This window comes from Passer montanus, unplaced genomic scaffold (assembly GCF_014805655.1).
Source record: "Passer montanus isolate IOZ18808 unplaced genomic scaffold, ASM1480565v1 scaffold7, whole genome shotgun sequence".
Lineage (NCBI taxonomy): Eukaryota > Metazoa > Chordata > Aves > Passeriformes > Passeridae > Passer > Passer montanus.
The window spans coordinates 4,666,112-4,680,440 of record NW_024372147.1 but is presented as its reverse complement, the minus strand read 5'-3'; positions in this window follow the sequence as shown (position 1 = coordinate 4,680,440).

Genomic DNA, 14,329 nt, shown 5'->3' with positions numbered 1-14,329 from the left:
GATGGTGAGCATAACTGTAAAGGTCTGCCCAGGAAACTGGTATGCCCTCTGTGTAACCTGTCGGAGTCCTGACCTGCACTGCCAATTTACAGAACCACAGAGTCACAGAATAAACTGAGCTGGAAGGGACCCATAAGGATCATTGAGTCCAGCTCTTGGCCCTGCACAGCACCATCCCCAAGAGTCACATCTTTTGCCTGGGATTTATCCCAAGCAGAGCATTTATGCTGCTGAATAGCAAAATGGGGTTGAAATTTGTTCTTGCTGCTTTTCATTGCTATGTGATAAGATCAGTGCTGCCCTAGTGACTGGTGATGTACTTATAAGTACTTGGCCTTTTTCCACCTTACGGTTTTCAAAAAATCTGGTATTTAATACTGAAGTAACTGACACTATAACTGTTCTTTACAAAACACTTTTAAAATGAAAAATGAGCTAGATCTCTCAAGCTGGATTCTTTTACATGACATATAAAAGATGCCTATATATAACAATACAGTAGATGTGTTCACTCATTATGATATGATTCAATATCCTATTATGATGTACAGTTCTGTTTAATGTCTTAACTTGCTCAACCGAAGCACAAAAGCAGCAGAAGTGTAATGCAACCATTCAGAATGATGAGGGATTATATACTTTTCTTGAAGGGACAGTCCTTTGATTTTCATCTAATTTCACTGGGGCAAATCACCTTTTAATTCTATGTATATTTGCTTTGGGAGAAAACCTCATGTTTAGAGCTAAGAGTAGAGTATACAGTTAGGCTTTTTAATTGCATTTTTAAAAAACTTTGTTTATATGTCTTTGCAACTAGTACCTCGGGTAGGAAAATGCTTTTGAAAAGTGACTTCTTTGAATTCCAATGTGAACCATTAAAAAAACCCAAACTAAACATAATAAACACATAGCCCAACATATTTTAATCTTCCCAGAAGAGAAAACAGTAGAAAGCTGACTGTGAGCTTTGGTTTGTTTAGAAACAGGGCAAATGTGATGTACAGCTCCTGTGGGGAAGCTGATAATAAAAAATGCTTTCTCTCTTATAAATACATTGCTGAAAGGAGTACTGAAAAATGTAAGCCATACATTACACAAATATTCATCTGGATATCCAAAGGTACAAACTTGAAGATAATACCTATATGCAAAAATTTAGGTCTGCACTCTCCAGAAGTAGGTGAATGTTTAGTTGCAGTCAAAAGGAAGGATAGATTTGTAATTTAAAAAGTAATTGTTATTATAATTGAGCCATTTGTAAGATGACAAACAATCTTAAAGATAGTTTAGTGTGTATAACTGCTTGCCATGAAATACCTCAAATACAGACCACAGAGGGACACTCATAGTTAAAGATGGAGCTCTTTCTTTAAGCCAAACAAGAATGGAATAGGATTATTCTGTTTATCTGCTCTTCTCTTTATAATGTCCAAAGAAAACTGTCAGATGGATATGGATTTGAAATTGCATTCCTCTGTTAAGCATTCATTTTTTAAAATAAATATTACAGATGAACGTAAATGAAGACCTCATTCCATTGCTTCATCCTGCAGTATTATAAACAGACATTTTTCATAGGATATTTTAATGTTTAGGGGTTTTTGTGGTTATAGAAGTAGAGGAAGAAAAAGGGAAACATGAACAATTCTTCTCTAACAGATTTTGCAGATTTGTTCTTTTCTTCAACAGAAGGAGAATTTATAAATGCCACTTATCTGATCTCATTCCCTGAAAATTCCTGCCAAAAGCCTTAAAGAGAGTAATTTGATATTTTTCTCAGTGTTCCAACATCTACTTATTGATTATAATACAGTGTTTTGTGCACTTACTCGGGAACTTAACTTGAAATGCTTTTAGTTCAAATCTAGTAACTCACAGAAACAGCAGATTAAGAGCTAAACCATGCAAAACCACAGTTGTGGTACAAGTGTATAGAACTTAAGGGAATTGAATTTGGCTGCTACTACACTTATTAACAAATTGTATTTTTTAAAATTGATTGTCTTTTCCTTGTATTGGCACAACAAAGACATAGTGACTGCTTGTGATGTGTGATTAGATGAGCATAAGCATGAGCATACTGAGAAGTTTTTCCAAAAGATGGAGACATGCTTAAGAAATCATTTTGGAATTCTGGTAACCTGGTAATCCCCTCTTCTCAAAACCTCGAGAGTTATGAGAATGTGACTCTCACTAGCACTGGGTCTCTCTCCAAGAACTGGATTATATGTTGTGGCAGTAATCTGCCCATTGTAATAAAAATGAAAAAAATGTATTTTTTACCTCAATTTGCTTTTAATCATCAGCAAAAATATCTTTTACCCAGCTCAACTGCTACTGCCTCACATTTTTTTCTCCATTAAAAAAAAATTAAAAACTGAAGTCTATTTCTTAATGTGGTTGTGAAAATCTCTGCCAGTATTCCTGCCTGTAGAGACTTTTAGGAAAAACGCAATGTGAGAGCAGAAAGAGGCATTCCACCAAGAAAATGGACTGGGTGAGTCAGTACCTAAACCTCATGCCATTTGCTGCTGATTTCAAGGAGACCTTGAATTGTAGGAAGGCATTGGAGAAGGAGGATCATCTTGCAGCACTTTCAAGCTTCAAACGCTGCTGCTGACAGGTGTGCAAAATTTAGAGCAATGTATTACTGCATTTCATCCCTAATTTAGAGCTAGAGCATGTTTCCAAGAATGCGCTGACTGTTGCAGAAACCACCAGAATAACGCTGAGAAAGCTTCTCTCGGTGAAAGCAACCATGTTAGAGAATAGCTCCTGCTATGGGCTTAAAATCAGTGCTGGCTGCCTGCCAAGGGGCAAATATTTTTGGCAGCTTGGGAAAAGGATCCACAAAAGAAAATCTGTTACCACAAGAAATACTTGCCTCTGAAAATATATCCTGCTTTGTGGAAAACCAATTAAATACAGTTATTGAATCCTTTTAGTGTTTTGCTTTATTTTATTTGCATGGATTATATTAACAGCATTTCAAAGTGTAGAAACTTTATTTTTGCTAGTATGAAATAATGAGATTCTTCAGACTTAGTGTATGTCACACACTATTTTATGCACTTCACATTGTGTAAAATTATTTACAATATTCTCTGGAAGGGAAATAAGGAAATCATTCCTTTACCTGAGCTTAGATAATAAGTTTAATGATGAGTAGTAATCATGTATAAGATATAAAAAGGATTACTCACAATAAGATTAAATCAAAAGAAAAAAAATTATAGGGGATACTTTCAAAGGCACCCAGCCCCCCCAGTTCCATCTGCTTAAAATGGGAAATTTGGCAGCTAGATTTTAGCTTGCTGAATTATACTGTGAGATTCTCTGCCTTGCTCCTTTTCCATAACAGAGTAAAGGCGAAAGAGTGGATGGCTTAACTTGAGCATTTCTAACCTTTTGGGACTTAAAGAACTGAAACAACCTAGGCTGGACAGACTTCCATTGTGCCTTAAGGGATTGACTTCATTAAGGGAAAAGATTTCTGTATTTAGTATGGTTGAGGTTCATTTTGGTGGTTGTTTGGTGGGTTTGTTTGTTTGTTTTTCACAGAGCTGTATGCTGCATTGCTGTTTTACATTGTTGACGTTTTCTTGCAGTCTGGAAAATAATTATTAGACATTTGCAAAAAGTTGAGAAACACTGACATTTCTTTCTTTGGAAAGCTGAACTGTACTAGGCCAGTTGTGTAATCTGAAACCATGTTTTCATTAAAAGTTTGTAAGTGTTTTTAAATGTTTAGCAGGGCTGTAAAACTGGATGTGTTACAGACAGAGGCTGTACGTAGGTAGATACAGCTGTCTGCTATTCTTGATGGCTGTGGTACTCCAGTTTAGATAGCATGGACTTCTCACACCATGCAAGGATGAGAGTGTTTTGGGGGCACTTTATGCCAGGCATGTCCCCAATCTGCTGTGTTTGAGTAAAAGATTTTGGTTCTATTTTTTTCTTTCAGATTACATAGATTTTTCAGTCTTTCTAATGGCCATTTTGTTGTTTTTTTGACCCCTTGTAAAAATCATCAAAGGTATTCTAAGATATTAAGTTGTTGATAGGAGTCACATCTACTATCTTGATCTTGTTCATCCAGCTCATGTATGCAATTGGTATAGTTTTGTTGCCTTGTGAGATCTCTAGACCATGCAAGCCATATGCTATGTTTATGAATCAACAGTCTATTTATCTCACTCCATCCCATTTCTCCCTTTGAATCTTCTGAAACTTCCAGGCTCTGTGGCTGGTGTCACTGCCAAAATCTGTGGTGTTTTCACAACAGAAAGGCCTACGCAGCTAGATGTGCTGGCATCAGATGGGACCCACCTTTCTCATCAAAGGAGGAGAGTCTGCTTGGTAACTAGTGGAGCTCACTGGCAGAGCATCAAATTAGATGTGGTGGGGGAAAGGGACGATATTAGGTTTGTCCCTGCCAAGCTCTGGGATAAGAGGCAAAGTTTGGAGGGACAGGGTGCTGGCAAGGGCCCTCAGCTGGTGACTCTGAATGGTAGTGGCCACACTGGAGCAGATCTTCAGCCTTAGGGGGATGAACTGAGCTAAGAGAAGCCAACAGGGAAACACCAGGAAAATACGCAAAAGGAATAGAATGGTGCTCCTCTAGGATGGTGTCCTAGTTTCAGTTAGGATAGAGTTAATTTCTTTTCAACAGCTGTGTTTTGAATGAGATAGGTGTGAACTGAGCAAAGTGGTATTCCACACCACAGAACATCATGCCCAGTAACTCTGGGGTGTAACCCAGGTCTAACATCAGTCAGCAAGTGGTGAGCAATTGTACTGTGCCTCCCTTGGTTTTCTTGTTTTCTTATCATACTTGGGGGTACTGTTTGACAGTGGAACACATGCCAGCTGTGTGCCCACATGGCCAAGAAGGCCAATAGCATCCTGCCCTTTATCAGGAGCAGTGTGTCCAGCAGGCCTAGGGAAGTCATTCTTCCCCTCTACTCAGCACTGGTGGGGCCACACCTTTAATCCTGGGTTTGTTATGGGCCCCTCATTTTAAAAAGGACTTTGAGGTGCTGGAGAGTGTCCAGAGAAAGGCAACAAGGCTCATAAAAGGACTAGAAAACATGTTTTATAAGGAATGGCTGAGGGATCTGGGTTTGTTTAGTCTGGAGGAGAGGAGGCTCTGGGGGAACCTTGTTACTCTCCACAACTCCCTGAAATGAGGGTGTAGTGAGGTGGGGGCTGGTTTCCCCTACTGTGCCAGCAGTGAAAGGACCAGAGGAAATGGCCTTAAGATGAGACAGGAGAGATTCAGATTAGATATTAGAAAATATTGTTTATTGGTAGGGTGGTCAGGCATTGAATTGGTTGCCCAGGGAGGTGGTGGAGTCACCATCCTTGGAGCAGTTCAAGAGCAGTCTGGATCTTTCACTGGGTGATGTGCTTTAGTAGTTAAGGGGTTGCTGTGGTAATTCTGGGTGGATGGTTGGACTCAATGATCTTGAAGGTCTCTTCCAACCTTGATGATTCTATGATTTTATGAGTCACGATCCAGGTAATAGACAGGCCTATTAGAGGAATGTGGATGCGCTGGTCAACAACAGGTGAGTTCACTGAAGACATCAATATCAGAGGGAGCCCAGGCTGCAGTGACCCTGCATTGGAGTTTGCACTCCTGAAGGATATGGGTCAGCTAAGAAGGGCCTAAAATTAGGCCCCTGAACTTTAGGAAAGCAAGCTTCCAGCTCTTCAGGGAGATAGTCAGTGAGATCCCCTGACAGGCTACCCTGAGGGACAAGAGAGTGGAACAGACCTGACAGAGTGAACAAGAGCTAGCAATCCCTAGAAGCAAGAAATTGTGCAAGGAAGGCAAGAGACTGGCATGGCTGAGCAGGGAATATCTGGGTTTCAGTAAAGTCTTTAACACATTTCCCTACAAGATCCTTCCTTTTAGATTGGAAAATGGCAGAACTGATGGGTGGAACTCTTAAACGCATAAAGAAATGGTTAGATAGTCACATCCAGAGGGTAGTGGTCAATGGCTCAGAGTCCTGGAGGACACCAGTGACAAATGGTGTCCCTCAAACCCTCAGGTTTGAGGCATTCAAACCAGTGTTATTAATATCTGAATTAATGACATAGATAAAGGAACCAAGTGCTCCTTCAGTGAATTTGCTGATGACAACAAGCTGAGTGATGCAGTTGCCACACCTGTAGGACAGCATGCTATCCAGAGGGATGAGGACAACCTCAAGAAGTGCACCCATGGCAATCTCATTAGGTTTAGCAAGACAAGACCAAGTGCAAGGTGCTGCACCTAGGTTGGGGCAACCCTTGGCATCAACACAGGCTGGGGGGATAATGAGATGGAGAGCAGCCCTGTCCAGAAGGACTTGGGGGTGCTGGTGGGTGAGAGGCTGGACATGACCCAGCCATGGGCACTCCCAGCCCAGAAAGCCAAACGTGTCCTGGGCTGCATCCAAAGCAGCGTGGGCAGCAGGGCCAGGGAGGGGATTCTGCCCCTCTGCTCTGCTCAGCACACATGGAGTGCTGTGTCCAGCTCTGAGGCCCACAGTGTCAAAGCACAAACTTACTGGAGCAATTTCAAAAAAGGGCCACCAAGACGATCAGAGGGATGGAACACCTTTCCCGTGTGGAAAGGCTGAGAGAACTGGGACTGTTCAGGCTGGAGAAGAAAAGGCTTTGGGGTGGCCAAATTGCAGCCTGCCAGTACCTGAAGGGAGCCTCCAAGAGAGATGGAAAGAGACTATTTACAAGAGCACAGCAGTGACAAGACAAGAGGCAATGGCTTCAAACTGAAAGAGAGCAGGTTTAGGTTAGATGCTAGGAAAAAATCTGTGGTATGAGGACAGGTTTCCCAGAGAAGCAGTGGATGCCCCATCCCTGGAGGTGTTTAAGGCCAGGCTGGAGGAAGCTCTGAAGAACCTGGTCTAGTGAAAGATGTCATTGCGCACAGCAGAGGGGTTGGAACTAGGGATCTTTAAGGCCCTTCCAACCCAAACCATTCTATGAGTCTGTGATTCAGCAGTGGAATAACTTCAAATTACTCCTGACTCCTTGATGAATGTTTTTAATGCCTCAGAACATCAGATATTGAAACTGGTTATGTTAATTAGATAGAAGTAGGAATGGTGATGGTAGATTTTTTTTTGTAAGCACTATATAGGAAGAAGTCTGATTCAAGTTTAGAACTTAGGTTGGTCTTTAATACGGCAGGTAAGCTGGAGCCTTGTGGAGATGGATCTGGGATGGATTTCTGTTTGTCCCTCTCACTTAGACTGCAGTTTCCAATCTAACTACAACCTGAAACCTTTAGTTGCTGAAAATGATCCGCTACAGAATGCATTTTAGACTAGCTAATATCTGGTCTATATCAGTTTTATCCAGCAAATGTTATTGCTTTCCCTTTTCATGTTACTATTGTTTTCCTTGCTATTATTTGTATGAGGCAGTTTAACTATAGTGTTGTTGACTGAAAGTGTGTGTTTGCCCTTGTGCATGTATGCCCATGTATTTGTTTGTGTCTTTGAACACTTGTAGATTTCCTAGGACAATTGCCTGATTCTCTGGTGCACTTTTCCTGCACCACGTGTTTCAGAGCATTGTTTGTTAGATATCATGAGTTCTGAAATACAGTGGCACTTAAAGGTGAGTCTGAAGTGATTACAGCCCTTAAAACAAAAGTTTGATCTTAATGAGAATTTTCAAGTATCATAACTTTTGTGTTGTTTTGGACAAAGGATAGGGGAAATTTCTTTACACTGAAAAATTTCAGAGTTTTATCTGTTTTAATAGAAGAGTATTTGTCTCTATATTTTCTTTTATTTTTTTTTCTTTTTTTTTTTTCTTTTTAATTTTTCTTTTTTCTTTTTCTTTTTTTTTTTTTTTTTTTTTTTTTTTCTTTTTAATTTTTCTTTTTTCTTTTTCTTTTTTTTTTTTTTTTTTTTTTTTTTTCTTTTTAATTTTTCTTTTTTCTTTTTCTTTTTTTTTTTTTTTTTTTTTTTTTTTCTTTTTAATTTTTCTTTTTTCTTTTTCTTTTTTTTTTTTTTTTTTTTTTTTTTTCTTTTTAATTTTTCTTTTTTCTTTTTCTTTTTTTTTTTTTTTTTTTTTTGTCTGTTCAGGGAAAATCTGTACTTTATGAGAAGGATGGTTTTATACTGTCTATAGAACTTATCCTTTTATATAACATTTTATTTGCCTGGCATTTATATTGGTTCCTTGTTAGAGTCTTTTAGTACTTTGTCTTGGTTTGAAAAGACAGGTGTCTGCTAAGGAAGACAAGAGCCTTCTGTGAAATGGAAAATCTAAACCCTCTTCCTCCAAATTATGATTTTGAAACTAAGAGGCTCTCAGGCAAGGTTATGGGAATAGGGATAACAATTCTTTACTAGGAAAATTAAAATACAAATGCAGTGGTACAAACAGGCAATCAAAAAAACCACCACTGATAGAGCCCTAATACAACATGACACCCTGCTGGTCAGGGTGTTGGTAGCAATCTGGTTAAATGCAGGAGTGGTGGCACACCTGGAGTGACAGATGTGGTTCTGTTGAAGCAGTGATCCTGTAGAAGGGTGGAGTTTTCCTCTGAAGGTCTGTGGGTGGTGTAGATGGGCCTGCTCTTCCTCTGGCAATCCAGTGGAGAAGACAGCTGCTCCTCTGGGAATACAGTGGGAAAATGCTGCTCTGTTCCTCCAAGCCTCAGATTATATCCAGATAGGAATGTTTGGCTCCTCCCCCTGGGCAGAGCATCTGACAATGCGATGATGTCATTTTATCAGTCATGTAGTGAGACTCAATGGCCCATTAACAGAAGATATCTCCACACAGGGAGGATTCTTTTCTTATATTGAAAACTGCCCAATTAACAGAAGATCACTGCCCTACCTCTAGCAGATGGCACCTAGAATACACACACATCTTGCAATCCAGGACATACTTGCATACTCCATGTAAATATTTACAGGATTTATTTCTCAGAGTGGGAGAACATGAGATATAAATAATCCCCTGAAAATGAAAACGTAAAATTTTATTCAGTTTCTTTGTATTTGGAAATGCATTAATTTATGATATTCCACAGTGTGAGTATGAAGTTAAGATGTATTCAGGAGTTGATTAATTTCCCAAAGGTGCTCTACTCTTAAGGTATCATCAAATTACTATTGCTGCTTTTCTTACATGAAGACTTCTTGGTTTTCAGCATTTTTTGGCGTATTTATGGGTCACAGACAGCTGAGTTGATTAAACTTTGTGGTCCTGAATGCTTGTCATCACTGGTGTTCTTGGGATTGCAAAACTCAAAAGAAACCGAATGAGCAAATCTGCTGAAAACTTTGTATAGCGCTCATACAAAGCATGTATGAGTGTGACATTCTGTTAACAAAACCAATTCTCTTCTGATTTGGTAAATAATTCTAAGTGCAGTTTTCAGGGATCAGAAATATTAATTTATTGGAATTGCATCTCTGTTCTTTTTCAGTTTCATAAGAGTTCAAGACAGTTAAAATAAGAATAAAAAATTTGGGCATGAAGCAGTTATCACTTTAATCTACCAGACCAAGAATTAGCTATATACCTCTATCTCATTCCCACAGATAATACAGTATTTCTGAATGGAAGGTTGTGGATTGGATCTTAACAAAATACTTTTAAATATATAGATAAATAAATGGACTTTGTAATTCTTAGTACAGATTCAGATGGGCATGTTCCTTTTCGGTTAACATGCCCTCAAAATGCTAAGTAGTAGAGTATCTTTTGGAAAATAGCCCCCCCTGGGGACAGTGTATCACTGTTTTGTGAAAATCATAGTATTTCCAGAATAAGAGTAAGTAAACCTTTGCCATTCCAGAAGCAAATACTGAGGAAGATGGGAGAGAGGTATCCTGCAATAAATACTGTGCTGCTTTTCCCAAAATAAGCAGGCCAAGTGCATTTCTAAAGAATGATGAAGTTCAATACCAGAGTTGTTAGTAGGTAACAGGAGTTTGAATATGGATAGTCAAATTAGCAGACATTTTGTATCATGCTCACCAGCTATTTTGCTGAGAGGAAGTCTGTGTTTCTAGTAAGACACTTGACTGAAATTTGGGACACAGCATCTACTCTTACTGATGCCAGGAATTACCTCAACCAGATTTTTCAGGTCACATTTTGGCAAAAGGTTGGAGCACAGATTTATGTCCCACTGATTGCAAGACATATTTCATGGAACAGAGAAAAATTTCACTGCTACTTAACTGCTCATCTAAAAAACTGAAGAAAGATACCAACCTCTTTGGGTCCCTCTCTTTGTACATCGTGCACTTGCTTTGTCAACTTTCCAAAACAAGTATTTCTTTCTGTAGAAATACACCCTCTTTGTAATGCATTTCTGCCAGGTGAATTGGTTCAAGCTATCAACTCTCATCACTAGCTCTCTAGCAGTCGTGACTTCTCCTTGAGATTTCTTGGCACACAGAGAGGAGCTCTTTGTAAAGAGATCTGCAAATAGTACAACTACAAGAAAGTCTGTCATGCTTTCTCTTCTAATGTTTGATCTGTCATTAGGTGAGTGAACCAGTCTTACTTCTTTTTTTTTTCATTTATGAAATTTTGATTTTCCCCTTACATTTAGATGAGGTTCTTTTGTTTGTTTGTTTAAGGTACACGTTATACTCAGACAACTGATATTTCAGCAGGGTGGAATGCCTGTCATTTTGAACATTTAGCAAAAATCTTTTGTAGTTCAAATGCATACATACAGTTTTCTGCTTAAAAGTAATGCAAATTAATTTGTCAGTCAATCAAAACAAACTGAAACCCCCCAAAAAGTCAGAAATGGTAAAATTTTATTTTCACCACTGAAGCTGCCAAACCATTTTCCAAGTCAGTAATATTGCATTTTCAATCTCAGTAAATTTCTATTTTTCCATTTAAAAAATGTAATTTATACAGAAAAAAATATTTGGGAGCAGCATAAAGTTGCATTATTACCTTTGCAAAAGTCAGGAAAACTGAATGCAACATGTGGGACACCAACGTAAAAACAGTTCTTGTTTAGTTATGCTAAGATTTAGCATTTCCTGTTCATTCAGATCTCCATTTATGTTCTTACTTGCATCATTAGCCTTTGAAATGGACAATTAAACAAAGTGATAGATTTTTAGAAGGTGTGGGGAACAAAAATGCTCTTGGTTTCTTTCATTCATTCTGTCTGCTCTGAGGCAGACCCTTCATCTCATTCTCCACCTTTGCAGCAACCGCTTTGAGGATTGCTTATAATAGACAAGGTCCATAATGTTCTTGCTTCCTGCTTATAAAGTTGCTATGCAAGATCTGAGCTTAGTCATCTGCTATCAAGTTTTCCACCAGCCTTAGCATTCCAGATGGTGATCTATACATAGGCCTGGTTGGCTATCACCACAGCATTTTTGGTATTAATGACTAAAAACCATCCTTAGGCAACAGGTATTGAAAGTCTTTAATTATCTCTGCATTTTACACCAGATTTGTTTTAATGTTGACAAGGCAGTTGCTGTTGTGCATTTTCAGTTTTTTGGTATGGTTCATGTAGCTGCATCAGATCTTCCCCACTTGTCTTGATATGCTCTTTGCTGTTGGAGTGCAGTTCTGTTCAGATTATTTTGTCAATTGAGATTGCTAGTAGCTTACTGTCTTTCCAAATTTTTGGCTTTCTTTATGCCCAAGACTGGTGTACAAATATATATGTGACTGATGTACAAACATGCACACTGCTTTTCTTTACTTTGAGGGAACAAATTTATTTTAATTTCTTCAAATGTATGTTATATTTTGCATCATTGGTTGTTCTTTGTGAAGGCTCCAAACCTTTATGTGAAGTACCATATACAAATTTCATGTCTCTTAGCTATTTCTCTTCATCTGGCTGGTTCCCATCTACTCTAGTCAGCAGTTTCTCCACACCACAGTGGCTGATCATGGAGATGCAAACATGTACTCAAGTGTGCGATCTTGAACTCTGTACATCACAGACAGACCTGGAGGTGGATCTGCTCCAGTTCAAATAGTTAAATCAATAGTAATGAATAATTTTCAGTAATCTAAAGGATCGTATCTGTATATATTTTCCTGATTAGTAACTAACTTGACAGGTACTGATGCAAGTTATTTTCACCCCACATGTTTTTTTCAGACCCTGGAAACAAAATACTTATATTTACTTTATTGTTTTACTATATTTCTTATTTATAGAAATGGTTATTAGAAATAAGAGAAGAATGGAATTTTATTTCTCTGAGAGATTGTGCAGAGTGTACAATAAGAATGAAATATGGAGGAGAACAAATGTGAGGGCTTTATAAGCAGTTCTATGAGTAAGAGACACAGTTGTCCTCCTGCCTGTACTTAGGTTGGCATCTTCCTTCACCCTCTATCTGGGGGACTGCTAGTCTCCCATATCTTGTTATATGAAGCTGTTTATGTGCATATTCTGTAAACTATTTGGGTCCAAAATGCATCAGGTTAGCTAAGTGCAAAGAGTAGCTTCAAAGGACACAGTTTGATTCATTTAGAAATTAAATGTTAGGAAGCTCAGATGGAAAATTTAAAGTCATGCTAACTTTCAGTGGGAGGAGATGATCAGCCAGGGGAAGTTGAGCAAGGTGACTTTTGCTTCAGTGTGGTTTTGCTACTGGCATAGCTGCTAGTAAAATCCAGGGCAAAGAAGCAAAAAGAGCCTTTGCATAGTACGCACAGATGTTTAATTCAGCCGCACGGTGAGATTTCAGGGTCCAAGGGCACACTCATGGGGCGAGCTCAGGTTTCTGTGTCCCCAGAGGTAGGGGCTGACCCGCGGTCCCCTGCCAGTACAAAGATGATGGCCAATGGGGTAATAGGGAGCAAGTGGCTGAGGGGCATAGGAATGGGAAGGAGCCAATGGGGACTCAGCAGCCCCTGAGGGAAGCCTCTCGTGTCTTCCCAACCCAGCGAGTGCCTCCCAGGGTCCCCACAGCATGGGTGGGTCTTGGACCCTGCCTGTAATTTCATAATTTCTCTTCTAGGAAATATAATCATAGAAGAATTATTATTTATCTCTTTTGTAATTTCCAAATTTTTCTGAAATTAAAGCAACAAAAAATGGCATTTAAAACTTGATTTAGATAAAAAATAGTCCACTGATTTTCTCGATGATTAATAAAATGTATAAGCTGGACCTCAAAACATCATATGCTAAATGTTGAGTAATTGACAATTACTTATTTTAATTTCCTTTCTGATTTCTACATTGCAGTAGTTGTGTGGGTTCTTTAAATGATATTCTTTTCCCATATAAAAATATTACTACAGTTTGTTTTTTTTTTTTAATATGAGATGAGGTTTTAACTAGCAACTACCAAGAGGTGTTCAAGATATGCTAACATAAAAATCAATTAAAAAGAAAAAAATAATCTGAAATCCCCCTGCTTATCAAAGTGTAGTTTCTAATCCATAGTCCTTTGGCAGAAAAGGTGAAAATATGAAGCAATTGATTGTGTAGGAACTTGGCATCTGAGTCTCCAGTTCTTTTGCTATAGGTATAAATAATAGAATGTCAATGGTGATTCTCTCCCTGTGAGATTTCTCCTCCCTTTAATGTGTAGGAGGATACATTGTTAATTGTACAAGTCAGAATACAGTGTTTGATTTTACAGGGCTGTGCTCATGTGGATATGGGGATCCTGCAAGCTTTCTGGCTGGATGTTGAAAAAAGATGAAAATATCCATCATGATGTTATTAAATTTGATGTGATATTTCCTGTTGATCTGGTAAAATCAGGATTGGAGCTCTGTGTTAGCAATAATCTATGATACATCAGTTGATTGGTGATGAAATAATCCTACTGTGCAGCTATAAGTGCTTTCTAAAAGAGAAATAATATGGCAAACATCAAAGGGTAAGCCAACACTGGTAAACAATCATCAACTATTTATAGTAAGTCTGTGAAAAACTGCAATACCTTATCAATTTTAAACGGGAAATGCAAGAAAATTAATTCTATCAAATTGCATTCACCTTAAATTGAATTTTGAACAGTATGTTTTCTATTTAAAATTAATCTTTGTGGAAGCCAGTTGCCTTTACTGCTGGTGTTTTTCTTAGTAGGAGTGCAGCCATTAGGCATGGGTCCTGAACTTCTCCTGTAGAGTGCAGGTGAGTACTATTTTTCTGGATTTATAGCTGTTTTCAGCCTTGTGCTACCCTAACTTCTGCAAGTTATTCTTAAACAGGAACAGACACAGCATAGAGATTTCTAGTTTGTAAAGACTTTGCTGCATGCAACTCCAGTTCTACAAAGGTGCTTTATATGTCATATATTAGTTTTGAATTGAAGGGCAC